This window comes from Rattus norvegicus (assembly GCF_036323735.1).
Source record: "Rattus norvegicus strain BN/NHsdMcwi chromosome Y unlocalized genomic scaffold, GRCr8 chrY_unlocalized_30, whole genome shotgun sequence".
Lineage (NCBI taxonomy): Eukaryota > Metazoa > Chordata > Mammalia > Rodentia > Muridae > Rattus > Rattus norvegicus.
This window is the reverse complement of record NW_026947390.1, coordinates 115590-135964: the sequence shown is the minus strand read 5'-3', so window position 1 is coordinate 135964 and position 20375 is coordinate 115590. Positions and strand designations below refer to the sequence as shown.

Genomic DNA, 20375 nt, shown 5'->3' with positions numbered 1-20375 from the left:
TCCCACACAATTCAAAATCTTTATCCTATATACATCCAAGGTCTAAAAAAAGACAAATACAAAAACAGAGCAAAAACTGAAGGAAAGGCCCTTCAGAAACACACCACCATAAGAAACATTTCTTCCACAGACTCTAAATCCTGGCCCTATTCCTGATTTCAAATGTGCTTACAGATAAGACCCTAATATGTTTGCCCTCTGAGGGGCTCTGCCATCACCTGACTGTGACAGATGCAGAAACACCTAAGCATTTGAGAGCACCTGACAGCCACAAAAGAAGAGTTAGGGGAATGCCTTAAGTATCTGGAGGGGATTGCAACCCAATTTGAAGAATAACAGTATCAACTAAATATAACCTCCAGAGCCTCAGGAAATTTTCCACATCCTAGAGTATGCTTTGCCCAGTCGAAGACTTCTGCTACACAAATAGCAGAGTATATGGTGAAGACAACTGCCTCATCTGCCATATGTGTGAAGGGAGGCAATTGGTCCTTTGGAGACTTCATATCCCAGAGAAGGGGGATGTTAGAGGACTAAAGCGGAAGTGCGCATGTAGATGGGGGAGCACCATATTAGAAAAATGAGGAACAGAATAGCTTAGGGGATTCAAGAAAGAAAGACCAGTTTGGGAAATGACATTTGAAATGTAAGCAAATAAATAGATTATTTTACATATATAATGTATATAATTAATATTTTTTTAACAGCAGAGATATTCCCATCTGTCTCCTTAAGGACTGTATATTTCACTATCTGTACTATAGCTTTATTGAAAGTTGAAATCCATAAGTACTGTGAGTTTCTTATTATTGAAATTTCACATAGAAACACCCAATCAATGTTTTATCTTCTGTCCTTATAGCTTTAAATCTTTAGTTTGACAAAAAACATAATTAAATAAAAAAATAGGTTTTTTTTCTGTTGCATATGGTTTTCATTCAATGCCTCAAACGTCTCCCAATTTAACTGTACATCTCTACATTCTATCCATTGTCATACTCTTCCCACTCTCTTCACATTTGACATTCCTGTACCTGACAGTGTTCCTCTGCAATCCATAAGTACATTTGTATATCACAAAGTGAGGACAGTCTGGACCACATCCCTTGACTTTTACACTAAACTAATCAAACTGATACAGTGTGGAGAATTAATATTCAGATTAAAGTGAAAATATATCCCATTTTTCTCTTAGGTCCAGATTATCTCATCTATGATGACTTTCACATGATCCATTCATTATCCTGAAAATTACATGCTTTCCTTTTCCAATCTGTAAAAGCACCACATTTTCTTTATGCATTCATTTGTTAAAAAACAACGTAAATATTTCTAAATATTCAAGAGTCTCTATACTAGCATGAATCAACATTTGGATATATTTTCCTCGCGTTATATCTTTAGGTGCATACATTTCCATGTTCCTGAAGAAACATCATAGTGATTTCCAAAGTTGCTGTTGAAGTTTGCATTCCCACCAGAAGAATATCAATGTTCCCCTCTCCCCATAACACAGCAAACATAAGTTGACTCATGTGTTATAAAACTAAAATTTCTGAAAGGGAGGAAAAAAATCTCAGAATAATTTTGATTTGCATTTCTGTATTGTATAAGGATGATAAATATTTCACTTTCGATTCTTAGTCACTTGAGTTTCTTCACTTTTGAATATTTTGCTTAGACATGTAGCCAAATTTAATTATGTTTTCTTGATATATAGTGTTTTAGTTTTTTCTATTATTATTATTTATAGAAGCCTGTTTTTGAACATGTACATGGAAATAATGCTTACTATTTTTGAAAATAGCCACTTTAAACTTATTAAGATCAAATTATATAATGTACATATTCAACTCACAGAATTGGCAGATCTGTTTTAACCAAGCGAAATCATAAGGTCGCTTCATGAAGTATCCCTATATAATAAAATATTTTCTATGTACATAACATTGAGGAATAGAGTTCATATATTTTATTCTTTGAGAATTTCCGCCAATGAATTTTGATGATAATCTTTCCATTTATTTTACCCACTCACTCTATTTCTTTGAATCCTAAATTTGTATATCTTCTACATTAAAGTACTGTTTAATAACTCTATTATAAACCCTTACAAATAATTTTTTTATGTACAGCAGTTTTTAGGCCTTTTCACTGCATTCTTGACTGTTGACTGGCTTGAAGCTTTGCAGGAAACCACAGCTGCTATGTGACATGAGGGCAGCACCTCTTGTATCAAGAAGACGCTTTATGTCTGATCCCATCCACAATTTTGGGGACCTATAGTCTCTTTGCATCTTGTTTCAGGATGGCTTTTTAGCCTTGGGGAAGGGGTATAGCATGTATATCCAACTCATCATGGCTGAAATCAATAAAATGTAGACAAATGTAGACAATATAATGAATGAAAGGAAGGGGTCACTCTTGGAAAGTATTAACAGGATCGTCATAACCTCTGGCCATGTTAGGTAATGAAAGGTTTGAATTAATAAAATGAAAGAGAAAATCGGAAACATGGAGAAAACACAGATTATTTATATTTACAGTCCAAAATCTAGAATTTTTTTAAAGCATTCGTGATTTACTGTGGGGAGCGGGTGTAGCGGCAATCCCAAAATGGAGCCCGGGACTGCTGCCGCGTCTCATGAATAGCACCTGAAATTAAGCCACGCCCCATCGTGAGAGCTGCGCAGGCGCACCATGACGATATATCAGGCCATGTGACGTGGACCTATGAATGGAGGTCACGCAGACTGGACGGTTGAGGTGGTTGAGGGAGGATATAAGGGAGTGGGCTCGGGGGCTGGATGGAGGCATTGTTCCTGCTTGCAGACAAAAGGGTTCCTGAATAAACTGCTTTGAGAAGAATGTGTGGTGTCTCTCCTTTCCTGCTGGTCGGGATTGGAAGTGACAGTAAATACTAGATGTATTTATATACCAATATTAAATCAGCTCATTTTGCATAATTTAAAAAGCTATATACTAAACAATTACAAAGAATCAGGTTTTTAATTTCTCCCACCTGAAATATCATAGGACCACATGTATTCAGTTGAAAAGAAATGAATATACATTTAAATAGCATTTAAAGTGTCTAAGACTATTCAATAAAGTAGACAAAAGGATTGAATACATTAAAATTGTATTTTGAATCTGGTATTATCTAACAATGACAGACAAAATAAGGAGAGAGAATGAGACATGGGGACAATGAGGCAAAAGGGAAGGTAATGAGAGAGGGAGAAAGAGTTACAAACGACTGACACAAAGAGAGGAAGAGAGAGAATTACACACTAATTTACACATATACACACATATTCTCAATAAAATACTTGTGAACAGATTCAAGTCAACATTAAAAATAATCTTCTACCAGATAAGCTTTCTTCAAATCCCAACATAAAAGTTTGATTCGTCCTGGGGAAGCTGTAGATATGGAGGATATAGTTCAACATAATAAAGGCAAGGTACAAGAAGCCCAGCACAAGCATCGTGCTAAAGAGAGAAAAATTCAAAGCAGTTCCACTACAAGCAGGAAGAAGACAAGAATATACACTGGTTTCACAACTATGTATTACAGTATGTGTAATTTTAGCTAGAGCAATATGACAACCGAAGAAGATCCAGGGAATACAAATGAAAAATGAAGAAATGAAAGTGTTCTCATTTGCAGATGTCATGATACCATTTTAAAAACTCTAAAAATATGTCAGTCTCTTAAGACTGAAAAATACAGTCATAATAGCAGAATATCATACGAACACACAACATTCCTTAGCCTCCTTTATGCCAATCCAAACCATACTGTGAGGAAATATGGGTGAAATTCCCCTCACAATACTCTGAAAATACAACACAAAATATTGTGGACGAAAGTATTTAAAATGCAAAGACCACTATGAATTAGCTAGACGTGATCCTGAATAGAGACAATTTTTCTTTAAAAGATTAAGTTTCTTAAAGCTGAAAATGCATTCATGAAATAGTAGAATTCAAAGTGAACACTCAAAACATGTTATCTTTTTGTTTTCCAATTTCAAACTATGGGCGAGTCATCAGGGAAATATTCCACTTAAACACTCTTAAAATATATATCAAATACCCTGAATTCGCATTGTTAGAAAGAACACAGTGAGTTAGAAGACATATGAAGTAACCATGATACATCCAGATTATACATAAGAACGTTCCAGCTGATGTTCTGAAGGACCTTAAAGCCTTGAATGAATCAAATCTTTTATAGTTTTAAGGATAACTAGATAGTATAATAATGTCAATTTTTGATTAATTAATAAAGTTAATGCAATAAATATTGATTAGAATATTTTACTACAACAAATCACCCACTTTTATGAAAATCAAAAATTTGACTATACTATTTCTATGGGACATAAGATAACTTAAAATGACAAAGTGCTAACATGTTTAGGGAGATAATTTTAAAGAGAAAAAATGTGGGAGGAAAAATATGAGATTAAAAAAGTAAGTTACATACACAGTGTGATTTTGTTGGCAGAGTGAATATGTCAAAAGTTTGGAGTGACTTGGATTTATTTATTAATTTAAAAGGGTAGGTTACATGCCAGCAGGAGGATGGACTATCGGATCAGATCTCAAGAAAATGCCAAATGTTCCAGTTAGTATGACTATGTTATAGTAAACATAAAAATGCCAGTGTGGGAAATTGAAGGTTTAATTCACCTCACAAGTTCCAGTTCATAATCAATGGAATCCATGAAAAGAACACAAGGCAGCAGCATGAAAATAAAGAGGAACTCTGCTTACTAATCTGCTCAGCTACCTTTTCTCTGTAACCTCCTCAGCTTACTAGTGCTGTTACCATCCACAGTGGGCTAAGTCACCTTACATAAACTAACCATCAAGAAAATGCAAAATACTGATGCCCGCAAGCCATTCTTATGGAGTCAGTTGCTCAATAATGCATCATTTAGACAGTCACAATAAGCAATCACAGCAAGCCATAAAAGCAAAATAGAAAACTTAGCCAACGAAAGATAAGAGTACCCCTTCATGAATGGAATTTGAGGTCAAAAGTGAAGTTCTATGTGAGGAAGAACTTAGAAGGAATTATGCCAGAAATCACACTTTATTTAAAATAAAAAGTGAAAAAAAGACAAAGCCACAATTAAAATATTGTTATGTTTGACACTTTGAAACCTCTTCTGGATTGCAGGGTAGAGTCAGGACTTGGTTTTTGGCTGGCAGCACAATTGATAGTCCAGTATTTTGGTGGAGGATTTTCCATCAGAAGCCTTAGCTTTACCACAGAGGCTAGATCCAAGTTAAAAATCATAGTCAGTCAACAGTTTGCCAGATCTTGTGCTCCAAAGAAAGGAGCAGTTCATTTAGTGATGATTTGGTGATGACTCTAATTCATTTCAGAGTCATAGATATTGCCAGCATATAGAAAACCACAAAACCCGTTGTCAAACACCAATATTCTCTGCATTGCCCACAGTCACCATAGTAATATCAGTGTTGAGCTCTACAGTATGATTTTTTTTCTCTTTCCTGTTGTTGCAGCTTATAAACCTTGTTTCTTTGACCCACAGAGAAGTTTCAAATAAAATAATGACAAACTTTTGCATTGAAATCTATTGGTGACTTGTAGTTGTAGTTAAAAATGAGGACCTCAAGCAATCTTCACTCGGTCCTCTTCTTTTAGGATTGGGTTGATTAGCTATTTCTTTTGCTTTTGGTTTCATTTTAATGATTTTTTGTTTTATTTTGTTTTCTTTTTCTTTTTGTTCTTTTCTACATGCAGAGATCAAGAGTGGTTAGAAGAATTTCAAGTACAAATTCAGATGGCTGGAAAGAGACCAGTCTTTCTAACAGGTCCACATTTTTTGCTGTACTAGGGATTTTTCTCTTGCCTTTAATGTTGCCCATTTCCACTTTTTGGATCCTTTTATCCTGGCATAATTAATACTACATATATATTATAATTATTTAAATTTCAACTCTGAATCAAAGTGCTCTATCTCCCTCCCAAAACCAGAGACATGGATTGAGTCTTGTTTGCTATTGTTTTGATTCGTAGATCGGGAATCATACTGCGAACACTGAAGGTCCTGTTCCCAAATTGATTCTGTATAGTTCAATAAAGATGCTCTTGGCCAATCAGTTGTGTGGATTTCTACCAACAGGCTAGTAGACACAAGGATGGAGAAAGGATTTAGGGTGGAGCAAGAGTTACCAGTCATGTGAGATCTAGTATGGAGTGGCCATTGGTGTAGCAGGCAGGATGTTAAAAACACAGTAAGATGACTGCATATTTGGGGTGCTGAGCTATGACTAATGTCAATTGAGAAATTGAGTAGGGCAGATTTAGAGGTGTTGAGAAGGGGGTAAAAAGGACAGCTTGCTATTTGGTAGAGGCTTAAAAAAACCTGACAATAGAGCTAAAGCACATCAAAAGTTCCTAAGCATATGTGGCTTTCAAGTGCATTGTAAGGGAACTTGAACAGCTCTGGTAGCTTGGAATTCCTGGAGCTTAAAGTGAGGCAGTAGGAACAACCTTCTGCAGAGTATTATGAGAGCAATCCATGACCATAAGGAGCATGTGCAAAGTCATCTTGACCATGAGAGTTAGACTGTCCCACATGTATCTTTTGATTATAACCATTTCTTCTTTGTGATCTTTTAGTGTTCCATTTGCTTAAAACTATTACTTAAAAGGGTAAAATGATTCTAAAGGCTACTCTTCATTGTCAACTATTCATTGGAGATTAATTAAACCCCAACGATAGAGGGAATATGTGAAGAATTTCTGCATAATATAAGGTCAATGTCAAATGAACTTCTTATATGTATCTTTGTGGTAGGATGTTTCAACTTTAACCTAGATCTTTATCAAGAAATATTCTTTCTATTATTTTTTCAGGCATCTGCAGATACATCCTTTTGAGGAATGAATTCTTCTTACTGGAGACTATAGAGGGGACCTGCATTTCAGTGATAATTAAACGTCACTTCAAGACATCAAAGCAAAATATCAAAGTGAGAATGGAATAAATTTATTAAGACAGTGTTTTGCAAACAACTTCTTTCACAAACATCTTTGGAAGGAGAATTCTGAAATTTTGCATTTCCTATTTGACTTTGCTGATACTCTGACAGAATCAACTCTCAATTGTTTGGGACTTTACGGGGAATTAAACACTACAAACAGAGATGAATGCATCATATGCTCTGCCGTCTGTGTTAATATGGCTTCAGTGAAGAACAACTATGCTACAGCTATTCTTCTGTTTTTTCAAATATTATCCTCATACAAAGTGTGGAATCTAAGGGTTGCTGGATGGATAGGTCGAGAACACTGGCTGAGAGCTACAAATGCAGAAGTGGGATGGTACATGCTTGGGGCGTAAAAAGCCTGTGTGTAGATCATAAACAACTTCAAAATATTCATTGCTTTAATAATTACTAGGAAGTGGACTTCTGTAAAATGACTTCAGCAGACCAGCATGGTAGAGAAACAGTAACTGATTCCCTGGAGATTTAAATGCACTGGATTGTGAAACATGGACTTAGAGGTAGAGACAAGTCAGTGAATGAAGACTGGATTATCAATCCTCTGTTGTCTCTTAAGTTTCCCTGCCCCATGGTTTGAGGCCTACAGCAAAAGATTTTTTGGAATGAGGAATAGAATGAAAGCCAATTTGTTGAAAATCCCAGTCATAAGAAAATACTGACATCATCAGTGACAAACATCAAGTCTCAGCATGGCTTCAGCATGTCTGAATGTCTGCTGTCAGCATGGGCTTTTACTGCCATCCCTTTAATAAATGCAGAGCTCCAATCTGCTTCAGCCACATCATCATCTCTTCATTCTGTTGCAGGTAGATTAGATCACTGTGTCTGCCTATGCAGTCTTTCTCTACATATAAGGACCCAAGGAACAATTCTCACTCCAGGGAGCTGTTGAAAGTAATCTTGAATTGCATTGGTGTTGTTAGTAGATGTAATGCCTTCAAATCCCAGAAGACCATGTTTGCAAAGGAGTTGATTGAGGAAGTCTTGGGTATTTCAGTATTAGGGGCAGGTTGGATCGATGAACAGGACCGCCTTCCAGACTAGATCTTGCAGTTCACATACACGTGAGCCATGCTGACAGGGTGCAGCTTCCAAGAAAAGAATGTTCAGTTGAAGATATTGGTCTGTTTGAGAATGGCAAACCCAATGTATTCTAAACCATGCATTCTATTTGAATCCCCGTAGAAAACATGGAAGAAAGAAGCCTTTACTTTTTCATTTTTGCACTCACAGTGATACCAAATCCTCATAGACATTAGAACCTGCACACTGAATATTTATCCATATGTCAATGACCAGATAAGACATCTTGCCTTTTGGACTAATAAACTAATGGATTCTAGGACTTTAAAAATAGTCAGTCATTGTTAAATTATGTGTTCCATAGTCTGTGATCATTGTGACTACTCCGATTTCTCTGTACAGAGAGATTCATCCTTTACTGTCTGTTGGGGAACACCAACTACTACACCAGATATCTAGAGAAGACCGTTTATGGCATTTTGTCTCTAGTAAGAGTTTCAGGTCAGTTACAAATTTCCAATGGCCACATTACCTTAGTCGGATTTTCATATGATGCTTTGATACAGTCCTTCTTTTTTTCTATAGTTCTTGGCAACATAATTAAAATAGCAATTGTAACCTATTAAAGAAATGCACAGTAATCTATTTGCATGAATGCAGCAGAGAGGATTATAGGATAAACAAGAATTGGAAAGCAAGATATCCTTCCTTCCTAGGACCAAGACCAGGAAATCTTAACTATATAAAAATCTGAGACAAGTTGTCTGAAGTTTGTTCTTTTCTTCAATCATGGGGATCCTAGTGAATGAGCTCAAGTCTGAAGAGTTGGCAAAAATTACCTTCATTTCTGATCCAGGTCAACTGCTGAATACCTCATTCATGGACCTGAAGAAACTCTGTATCCATCCTTCTATAATGTGTATATATCAATGTATCATTCATAGAATGGACACTTTACTGTTGGTTTGAAAGCAACAATTTGTCCCTGGAGAGACACAGATTTCTTCTTTCGCACATTATTTGACAGGCTGATGGTGGGTCTCATAAGTTCATTCCGGGATTTGCTTTACAATAATCATTCAGTTATCTGGAAGAAACACTTTTTAATGTAGTGAGATCTACTAGAACAATATCAACCATCATCTTCCATTCCCAGTTTAATGCTGAATCATTCTCCACTAATTGTCTGTGGTCTCTGATGACAGCAGCATCTCCACAGACTAGTCTGAATATTGCTCTTAGCACTGCATTTAGGATACATCAATGTGATTTCCTTACCACTTTCATTCCCAGGAGAGTTTTTCAATTCATTTCATCTGATGCGTCTAATCTACATTGTCAGCCAGGATGAGTTTTGAGAGTTTTTCTAAAAAAATAAAGAAAAAATGGAAGAAATGAAAGAAAGGAATCCGGCAAGTATATCTCACCAATTGACTCAGAAATCTAAAGTGTTAGTCAGTGGAAATACTAGTGGAAAGTCTGAGATCATAAAGTCTCAACTAGAAGCACTTCTCTCTCCAAGGTATTAGTGTAAGAGAGAAACTGCACTATTGGTATCCAAAGCATGGAGAAGTTTACTCTGAGCAGAGGACACAATACTTGCCTTTTATTTCTTACTTAGGACCTTTTTATAATTGACAAAAAGAATAAATGCAATGAGCTCTCAGTAAAACATCTGTTACCTTCAAAATTCTTGGCATTTGGAATAAAGAAATGAATGATATAAAAACTCTGACTTCCAGGAGCCATAAGAACTGCGAAGTCCAGATGTTTCTGAGAGGCTTGCAGCTCTAGATTCCCATATGCAGAAGGCTCAGAACAAGTCTATCTCTTCAGTGATCCTACTCAACTCCTACAAGGACACACTGAGCTTTCCGAAGTACCATGTATTTCATCCTTTTTTTATAACAAGACAGAAGACCACCTTCCTTCTTCCCATCTCTGATCTCATCATCCTCTTCCTTCTCACTCCACAATGACTGTTTACTCTCGATTAGAGTTAAATTAGTAAACACTAGAGGTACTGAGGGGATATCTGAAGGGAGTTGCAGTCACGACAACACTTGTGACATCACAGAAGAAGCTAGTCCTCTCCAGGTTTCAATAGATGTTTCAGGGAGGGCCTACTGATTATGTCATTGTGATGTGCCATGGCTTACCTGTAAAACATCTTTCCTTACATTGACCAGATTCAAGGGTGCCCATTACACGTATGTCTCATGTGACACAGTAGAAACCTTTATGTACTCCATCTCTCTAAAGCTAGAGACTTCTCTTTGCTTTATTAGCAGTTACAAACTTGGGATGGAGAAAGGTAGTCAGTGGCTTGGCATGGGTAGAAAAGATTTTGGAACATCTAGTGTAGAAGATTCTTCTAGATAATATTTTTATTCTCAGGTTCATTCCTGAGATATAGAGTTCAATTTTCTTTGTTATCTATGTATCACAAAGGCCAGTATTTTCCCTACAGACCTTTAATTAAATGAATATTGTATATCACTTTCTTATTGTACTTTCCTTGACAGGGGACTTCATAAATATTCCTGAATGTGTACTGAAAAATTCTTTTTTCCTATTCCATTATCTGCAACAAAGTGATTTTGGCAACAAAGTGTGCCCAGCTATAGAGTGAGCATAACAGTGTGAGTACTGTGTACTCACTTCAATTAATAAACTCCTAAAAGCTTCTTTTATGTAAAAATTACCAGGCATCAGAAAAGCAAAGGGCAACATGGACTACAGAATTCGGTTCTCTAGTCCCATTCGATATCAAACCTGCACTACCTATCTTCCTGTGTTCCCATGGCCAGAATTAAGGGTTTTGGATGTTTTATCATTATTCATCCTTAAGTAGAAACCTTAGATACAGGAGGATAGGCAGGGAGAAGAATGACATGTTTATCAGTCAAACCTCAAACTCAATATGTTCATAATACAGGAGGGAGTCTATTTGACATTGTCATTTCTGAATTCTACATTCTTGACCTAGTTTGGCAGATTCTATGTTAATATTCCAACGAACCACCTAGCTGTAGGAGCCACCAAAAGTGTATGTGTATATATATATATATATATATATATATATATATATATATATATATATATATGTATATATATATATATATATATATACACACATCTGGCACCAAAATGATATAAAATTGATGAGCCTAAGAACTGCAATCGGCCAGGAATCATATATAGACATTTCCTGAGAGACACTGCTAGAGTATGTGAAATACAGAGGTAAATGATAGTGGCAAACCCATGAACTGAAAATGGACTTCTTGTTGGTAAATGTTGAGAAAGGATTACAAGATCTGAATGGGGCTTTAATCCCCACAAGGACAATGCCAATACACGAAACCTTTCTGGTACTAAATCAATATTCAAAGACTGCTCATGGGCAGACCAATGTCTCCAACTGCAAATGTAGCAGAAGATGGCCTTCGTGACACCAATGAAAAAAGAGGCCCTTGGTCCTCCCTAGATTTGATTCCCAGTTCAATGGACTGTCAAGAGGCAGTAAGGGGGGTTATTGAAAAAGGGGAGGGGGACAGGTTAGGGCTCTTATGGACAGGAAACTGAGAAAGGAAATTACATTTGAAATGTAAATATAGAAGTATCCAATTAGAAACGCAATAAAAATTCCTAAAGAAATGATAGAGTTAAAAGAAAAGAAAACTGTCAATGAATCACACATATTGATACAGAAATCTAAAGGGTAACTGTCAGGGAATGGTAATCAGAGAAATACTAGTGGAAAGACTGAGATGATGATGTCTGAACTAGATGCACATCTCTGTCCCAGATATCTGTGTCAGAAACAAAGTGCACTATAGGAATTCAAATCAAGGAGGAGTTTACCTTGAGATGCCATGACGATACAATACTTGTTGTCCCTCCTTCCTCAGGACTATTTTTCCTGGGGAAAAAGAATGAAAGCCATTAGCTCTCAGAAAAACAACTGTAAACTTCCGAATACCTGACTTTTGGAATAAAGAAATTAATGATAAACAACCTCTGACTTCCAGGAACCATAACAAGCAATGAAATCCAGATGCTACCGAGAGGCTCCCACCTCCTGAATCCCATATGGGGAAGGCTCAGATCAAGGCTATGTGTTCAGTGAACCCTCACAACCCCTACACAGCACTCCTTGTGCTTTCCCATGTACCACATATTTCTTCGTTTTTTAAACTAAAACTTCCTAGGCCAACTTCCTTCTCCCCATCTCTGATATCTACATCTTCTTTGATCTTCCTCACAAATAGCTGTTTACACTGAAATAAAGGCCAATTAATAAACCCTAGAGGTACTGAATGAATGTCTGAGAGGCAGTTGCAGTCTGGAAAACACTGTGACATCACAGGAGAAGCTAGGGATCTCCAGTATACAAGAGATTTTTCAGGGCCAGCCTAATGATGATGTCACTGAGAACTGCCATGGCCTACCTGCTAAAGAGCTTTCTTTATATTGACCAGATTCTAAGGTGACCTTTCCAGGTGTGTCTCCTTTGACACAGTGGACACATTTATGTAGAACATCACTCTAAAGCTAGACAGTTCTCTTTGCTTTATTAGTGGTTACATGCTCTAAATGGAGAAAGTTATTACGGGTTTCGCATGTGTAGAAAAGATCTAGGAACATGAGATGTAGGACAATCTTCTGGATTATAATTTTATTCCCAGTTCCATTCCTGTGACAAACAGTTCAATTTCCTAAGTTCTATCTGTTTCCCAAAGGCCATTGTTTCCCTACAGATATTTAATTGAGTGGATTTTGTATTTCATTTACTAATTGTTCATTCCTTGATAGGGCACATTATAGATATTCCTGAATATGTACTCAAAAATTCTGTTTTGCAATTCTAGTTTTTTGCAATGATTTTCGCAACAAAGCTGCTCAAGCTAAAGAGTGAATGTAATAGTGTAAATATTGTGTTCCTACTTCAAGTGATAAACTCCCAAATTTTTATTTTATGCAAAAATTACCTGACATCAGTAAATCAAAGGACAGCATGGACTATAGCATGCGGTTCTGTAGTCCCATTAGGTATCATTTCTGGAATATCTACCTTCCTGTGTTCCAAGGGTGAGACTTCAGGCTTTTAGATATTTTACCATGATTCTTTATTCAGGCCATACAAAAGATACAGGATGATGGGAAGGGAGAGGAATGCCTTGAGGCCCAGTAAAAGCTCAACTTCGATAGGCGCATAAGAACAGGAGGGAGTATATTTGGTATTGGCATTTGTGGATTCTCCATTCTTGACCTAGGACCTCAGAATCCATGTTAAAATTTCAACTAACTTCATAGATGTATAAGCCATCAAATATATGTACATATATATAAAAATAGATATAGATAAATAGATATAGATATATAGAGATAGAGAGGAGATAGAGCTAGAGACAGAGGCAGAGATAGATAGATAAATATATGCATAGATAGATAGATAGATAGATAGATAGATAGATAGATAGATAGATAGATGATAGATAGATGGATAGATAGATAAATAGATCAGACACCAAAACTAGATACAATTCAGATTAATAAAGCTAAGAAGTGCATGCTGCCAGTAACAGGTTATAGATCTTCCCTGAGAGACACAACTAGAGCATGTCAGTTACCGAAGTGAATGCTAGTGGCACATCAGAGAATTATAAACGGACCTCTTGTTGATAAATTTTCAGAAAGGATTACAAGAGCTGAAGAGGCTATCAACCCCATCAGAACAATGAACAAGAACTTTCTGGTACTATACAGATAATCAAAGACTGTACATGGACAGACCTATTGCTCCAACTGCATATGTAGCAGAGGATGGCATTGGTGGGCACCAAAAAAAGGAGAGGACCTTGGTCCTCCCTAGGTTTGACTCCCAGTTCAAGGATATGTCAAGGGAGAGTAAGGGTGGTTTAAATGTCATGGAATGGAAACATTTAGGTCTCTTATGGAGAGGAAACTGGGAAAGGAAATAACATTTAAATGTAGATATAGAAATATCCAAAAAATATTAAAATTAGCTTAAATTAAAAAAAAATTATGAAAGAGATAAAAGTAAATAAAACTGCAAGGTAATCAGACATATTGATTCAGAAATCTAGAGGGACACTGTTAGGGAATGGTAGTCAGCATAACACTAGTCGAAAGACTGATATGATTAAGTCTGAACTAGAAGCATTTCTCCCTCCCAGATATCAGTGTCAGACACAAACTACAGTGTAGAAATCATGTACACGAAGGAGTTTACTCTGAGCTGAGGATACAATACTTGTCTTTCCCTTCCTCCTCAGGACGTTTTCCTTCTGGAAGAAAAAACAGAAGCCATGTGCTCTCAAAAAAAAAAAAAAAAAAAGCTGTACCCATCCCAACACCTGACTTTTGGAATAATGAAATTAATGATAAAAAAAAAAAAAAACCTCTGACTTTCAGGAACCATAACAAGCAAGGAAATCCAGTTGCTACTAAGAGGCTCCCACTTCCTGAATCCCATATGTGGAAGGCTCATGTGTTCAGTGAACCCTCACAAACCCTACACGGCACTCACTGCACTTTCCCATGTACCACATATTTTTTTTCTCATTTTTTTCAAACTAAAACAGAAAGCCAACTTTCTTCTACTCATTTTTGTTATATACATCCTCTTTGTTCTCTTTCCCAAATGGCTGTTTGCACTGAAATAGAGGCCACTTAGTAATCCCTAGAGGTACTGCAGGAATATATGTGATGCAGTTTTTTGTGACATCACAAAACCTAGGGCTCTCCAGGGTACAAGAAATTTTTCAGGGAGGGTCAAATGATGATGTCAGTGAGAACTGCCATGGCCTACCTCCTAAATAGCTTTCCTTACATTGACCAGATTCGAGTTTGCCTTTTCCAGGAATGTCTACTCTGACACAGTGGTAACATTTATGTACTACATCTCTCTACAGCTGGAAACTTCTCTTTGCTTCATCAGTGGTTACAGGCTCTACATGGAGAAACTCAGTTAGGGGCTTGTATTGAGTAGAAAAGATCTAGGAACATGGGATGTAGGAGATTCTTTTGGATAATAATTCTATTCCCAGTTCCATTCCTGTGACAAACAGATCAATTTCCTATTTTTTCCCTGTTTCCCACAGGCCATTTTTTCTTTACAGATGTTTAATTGAGTGAATATTATATTTCATTTTCTAATTGTTCATTCCTTGAAAGGGGTCTTTATAGATATTCCTGAATGTGTACTCAAGTATTCTGTTTTCAAATTCCAGTTTTTTGGCAATGATTTTGGCAACAAACGTGGCTAAGCTATGAAGTGAATTTAACAGTGTAAATATTGTGTACCTACTTAAAATGATAAACTCCCAAATTTTTATTTTATGCAAAGAAATAACTGCCTGAGTAAATCAAAGGACAGCGTGGACTATGTAGTCCCATTAGATATGATCTCTGTAATATCAACCTTGTCGTGTTCCAAGGGTGAGATTTCAGGGTTTTGGATGTTTTAAAATGATTCTTTCTTCATTCCAAAGATAAGATACAGGAGGATTGGCAGGGAGGGAAGAACTAGAGGTCCAATGAAACCTCAACTTCATTAGGGTCATAAGAATAGGAGCGAGTCTATTTGGCATTGCCGTTTGTGGATTCTACCTTCTTGACATACCTGCTCAGAATCCATGTTAAAATTGCATGTAATCTCATAGTTGTAGGAACCACTGATATATATATATACACACATATATACACACACACACACACACACACACACACACACACACACATATATATATATATATATATATATATATATATATATATATATATATATATATATATATATATATATATATATATATATAATCAGCCACCAAAACTAGATAACTAGATAAGATTGATGAACCTAAGAAGCACATTCTGTCAGGAACCAGATATAGATCTTCCCTAAGTGACACAAAAAGAGCATGTCAAATACAGAAGTGAATGTGTTGTTGCAAAAATATAAAAATAAAAAAGTTGTCTTATATCCCGCTATCTCTGGCACTGTAGTTTCCCAAGTCTCTGCAAGATATCTTGGTTGAATACATCACCACTTCTCAGCTGCCCAGTGTCTCTTATTGCCACACATGTTTTTACACTCAAAACCTCACATGAAAGAACACACAACACAATAATCTTTGACCCAATTGATAAGATATAGTAGCCCACATAAGCATACAAAGCCTGGTACGATCCATACCTTAGGGACAATAATAACAACCAGTAAATACACAGAGCAGTATCTTAAATTCACCTGCCATGGCTTCTCACCCTCTCCTCTTCCTGTCTCTCCTTTTTCCTCTAGTCTCTTCTACTTCCTTCAAACTTCATTCCTGCCCATACTTCCTTCTCTTCCAATGATAGGCCTGCTTCTATCCTGTACCTGCCCCTCACCTGTACTTCACAAATTTAATGTGAAAGCTGTTCTGTAGAATTCACCTGAGTTCTGAGTACAGGACAAGGCAGCTGTCCTTGGAGCAGTGGATTAGCATCAAAATACAGATAACTTTAGTGTAAACAACGTTTCCCCCTTTTTGTCCAGTTAAACAGACTTTTCATTTATATATATCAATTGAGTAAGATTATTACTATTCTACAATTTATAAAGCATTTGATATACTCAAAACCCAGTCTGTCACTATATCAGTTAGAAAGAGCATTTAGTTCTTCATTCCAGCTTCAGAAAGGCTTAAAATCTATATTATGTCTTGGCTAGCTTGTATACTATCTGATAACTATCCAGTAAAATATGTATATTCAGAGTTATACAGCCTGATAAGCAATGAGGCTATAATCAGTCTCCTACCCCGTCAGAAATCTGAGAGTGACCAAATATCTATACACATAGGATGTCTTAGAGGGCTTCTAGAACTGAGAGGTTGTAGAGACAAATCTCCAATAGCACAATCCCCTGTTAGCAACATGTGAGCTTAAGTCTTCAGCCTTCTGACACAAGATCAACTGACAGCCTATTGAAAGGCAGACTTGGAAGGGCTGATTACCCTGTATTGGCAGGGTTTATCCCTCAAATCCTCTGCATAATTTGTCCTTTTCTGGATAGCATTAATCTGCATATGAAACAGGCATTTTTTTCCAGTGACTGCCTAGCCACAAAGTATTGCCTCATTTGGAGGTAGAGATGTTCAAATTCTTCATTAAATTTGCCAAAGGGGAACAGTTAGGAGAAGATATGACTCAACAAAAGATAAGTAATAACTTTAAATCTCAAATTTTGTGGATTTCTTACATTTTTGAAAAGCATCTATCTATCTAAGACAATCTGGACTGTTGTCTTTATATCTTAATTTTTTCTTGATAGTACTCTTACAAAGTCAGATGCATGACTTTAATATTTCAATCTTAACTCACAGGTTTAATCAACTCAGAAGTGTGTAATGACAAAAATAATAGAACTGGCTCTTGTAATTTTAAAATTTTTTCAAATTATTTCTATACCCAAACAAAGATAAGATTAAGCTTAGTTACCAAATACGATTATGACTGTAACTAAATCTAGCTTATTCCTCCCTGCTAAATTTCAACCAATTTTCAATTCTTTATAAAAACATCTTTAGAATAACCACTTCCAGCCCCACCCCACAAATTCCAGGTAATTGAGACAACGGATCCACCATAACTTCTTCAAGTTGTACATGGGCGTAGAGATATCCTTACGTGTAGGGGGTAGGAAAAATGAAACAAATGCGATAGCCGATATGTCCTGACTGGACCCAGCTGAAATTCACTGAAACCAGGATTCCAAGTAGGTACACTCTACAAAATACAACTCTCAGGAAAAAGGTTAAGAATCGATATATCTTTTGTTTGATTCTCCCGAATATATATTTGATAGCCGTCTACTGATATCAAACCTGATCAGTATGACTCTGTGAGGTTTCCAGAATCCTAATCACAATTTTTAAAAACACAAGGACAAAATCTTTCTTCCAAAATACTCTGTTTCTTAATCTGAAACCAGAGAAGCTTGTATCTTGCACTCTCTCCCAGAGTAATAATATAAGCATAAAACTCAAAGTCACACCCATCCTGAAGATTAAACATTTTTTAAAAAAGGAATTTATGTATAAAATGAGCCTGATATAACTCAGTACTTGGTGATATCAGGAAATAAACCCAAAGTTCCCATGGAGCCCATGTTAAGAGAATTTGAACTTGCTATTGTCGTAAATATCAAAAGTAACCACAAATCATCGCTAAGCGTCATCAACGAGCCATATAGTGGGATAATTCATAAAACTAATCAAATACCTTCTATCAATTCTAATATCAATAAGAAAACTTCAAACCAGGACTTTTGCCCAAAATATCTCAGTCTGTAAAGCTCTCTACCTGAAGCCACAGATTTTTCTTTATCGTTAATAACTTCTACAATATATGTCTGCATTCACTTTCCCTGTTGTTACAGACATTTCATCAAAACTCTCTACTTGGTAGTGCCTAATTTTTCCCTAAGTTCTGAGCAGTAGATGAAAATCCCCACCTGATTCAGGTAATCTCTCTACTCTCTTCTTTCTTAAATAAAACTTAATCACTTGTTAAAAATACCTTAATAGAAGAAGTATCTTGTGTAACTAGGATTCCCACACAAAATTCCCCTGTGGAGCCTATGTTAAAAAGAAAATGTGTATCCTGAAAGACTTACTAAACAACTCTCATTAAAAAGCAGCTTTAATCTCTTAACTCTCTGAACTGCCATTACTTATCACACAGCAGGGGACCAACAGCCTGTCAGCCCTTGCTGCTTCCCCATTTTTGTTTTAAATTCTGCTCTTAAGTTATCAAGAATTAATATGGCACAGGTGTCCTCTTACTTAGAAAATAAAAAGGTTCTCTCAACTTTTTGATTACTAGTGGATTCTTGCCCATCACCTTGTTTTGCCATCTGTTGTTGTAAAAAAAAAAGAAAACTTGTCTTTTACCATGCTATCACTAGCACCGTAGTGTCCTAATATAATAGGTAGATATCTTGGTGAAAACACATCCCTACTCCCTGTCAGCCCAGTGTCCCTTGCCGCCACACACTTTCCTATACTCAATCCCTCACATAGAAGACACACATCACAAAAATTTTGACCCAATTGCTAAGATATAATTGCGCACTTAAATATACAAAGCCCTTTACCATCCATCCCTTAGGAACATTAATAATAACCTGTAAATACACAGACCATAATAGTAACCTCACCTGCCATGACTTCTCACCCTCTCCTCTTCCTATCTCCCCTTTTTCCTCCAGTCTCCTCCTCTTTCTTCAAACATCTCTCTCACCCATTCTTCCTTCTCCTCCAATGACCTCCTTCTTTACATGGTAAAGAAAAGTTCTTTACATAGTACAAGTAAAGAAAACAAATTACTCCCAAAGCCTCCTTCTATCACGTACCTGCCCCACACCTGTACTTTACAAATTCAATGGGGAGGTGGTTTTGGTGAAGTCACCTGAGTTCTGAGTACATGAGTAGGCAGCTGTCCTTGGGGCAGTGGAATTAGCATCAAAATACAGATAACTTCAGGGCAAACCACAGCAAATAACTTTGATATCCTAGTGAAATCTTTCAAGCCATGTAAAACTGCAAATGTGATAATCTAGTTTCTTCTCATGCTTGATGCTGAAAAGAGTGATAGTGTATGAGAAGAAATATTACATAGTACACGTAAAATAAACAAATTACTCCCAAGGCCAACAAGGCTCATAAGTAAGCAATTTGTTATAGAGTAACAAAGAGTAAGCAAAGTAGTTTTCTCATTCGGTTTCCATTCACTGTAGGCAGCATTTTGAATTTACAGAGAAATGGTTGATATTGTATCATTTATCTTTAAAAGTACTCTAATAAGAATCTTTTAAAAAGCACAAATCTAAATATGTGTATAAAAATGTCATATCTACTTTAAATGATCAGAATGCACACCTGTGATTGTCAATCCTTATTAAATCCTATCAGGGAGCTGAGGGTACAACTGGGACAGAAATCAGTCCTCAACAGTCCAGCATGTGTTACAGTCACACCATTAGCCTGTGCCACCATTGTTCTTGATCCCTGGCCTTAAAAAGTCCCTGTCTTTTCGAACTTCAAATTGTTACGTAATTTTTTTTTACATCAGAGGCAGTAGTTAAAACATGTTAGCCAGCTTAACAAACAATTTTATTTTTCCAAATGCTTTTTAAGGGTGCTGGTCGTCACTAATTATTCTACATTTCCTTTGGTGATGGTGGAAGCACTGGTCTTCCACAGAGGAAATTCCTAAAAGACCTC

General features: G+C 36.5%; 1 long non-coding RNA gene across 5 annotated transcripts in view; it reads right to left on the bottom strand.

Moving 5' to 3' along the window:
* Positions 1-9016: 9016 nt before the first annotated feature.
* LOC134484694 (uncharacterized) overlaps positions 9017-20375 on the bottom strand; it is a 36391-nt gene continuing 25032 nt past the window's right edge. Inside the window, exons 2-3 of one of the 5 annotated variants that reach the window (XR_010062350.1) lie at positions 11947-12004; positions 9017-9445 (exon numbers count right to left, since the gene is read on the bottom strand). This is a non-coding gene — a long non-coding RNA (uncharacterized LOC134484694). Of the gene's footprint in view, positions 9446-9761; positions 9921-9945; positions 10219-11946; positions 12005-20375 lie in introns of those variants that run through there. The other 4 variants (XR_010062348.1, XR_010062349.1, XR_010062352.1 and 1 more) reach the window with 4 other exon arrangements.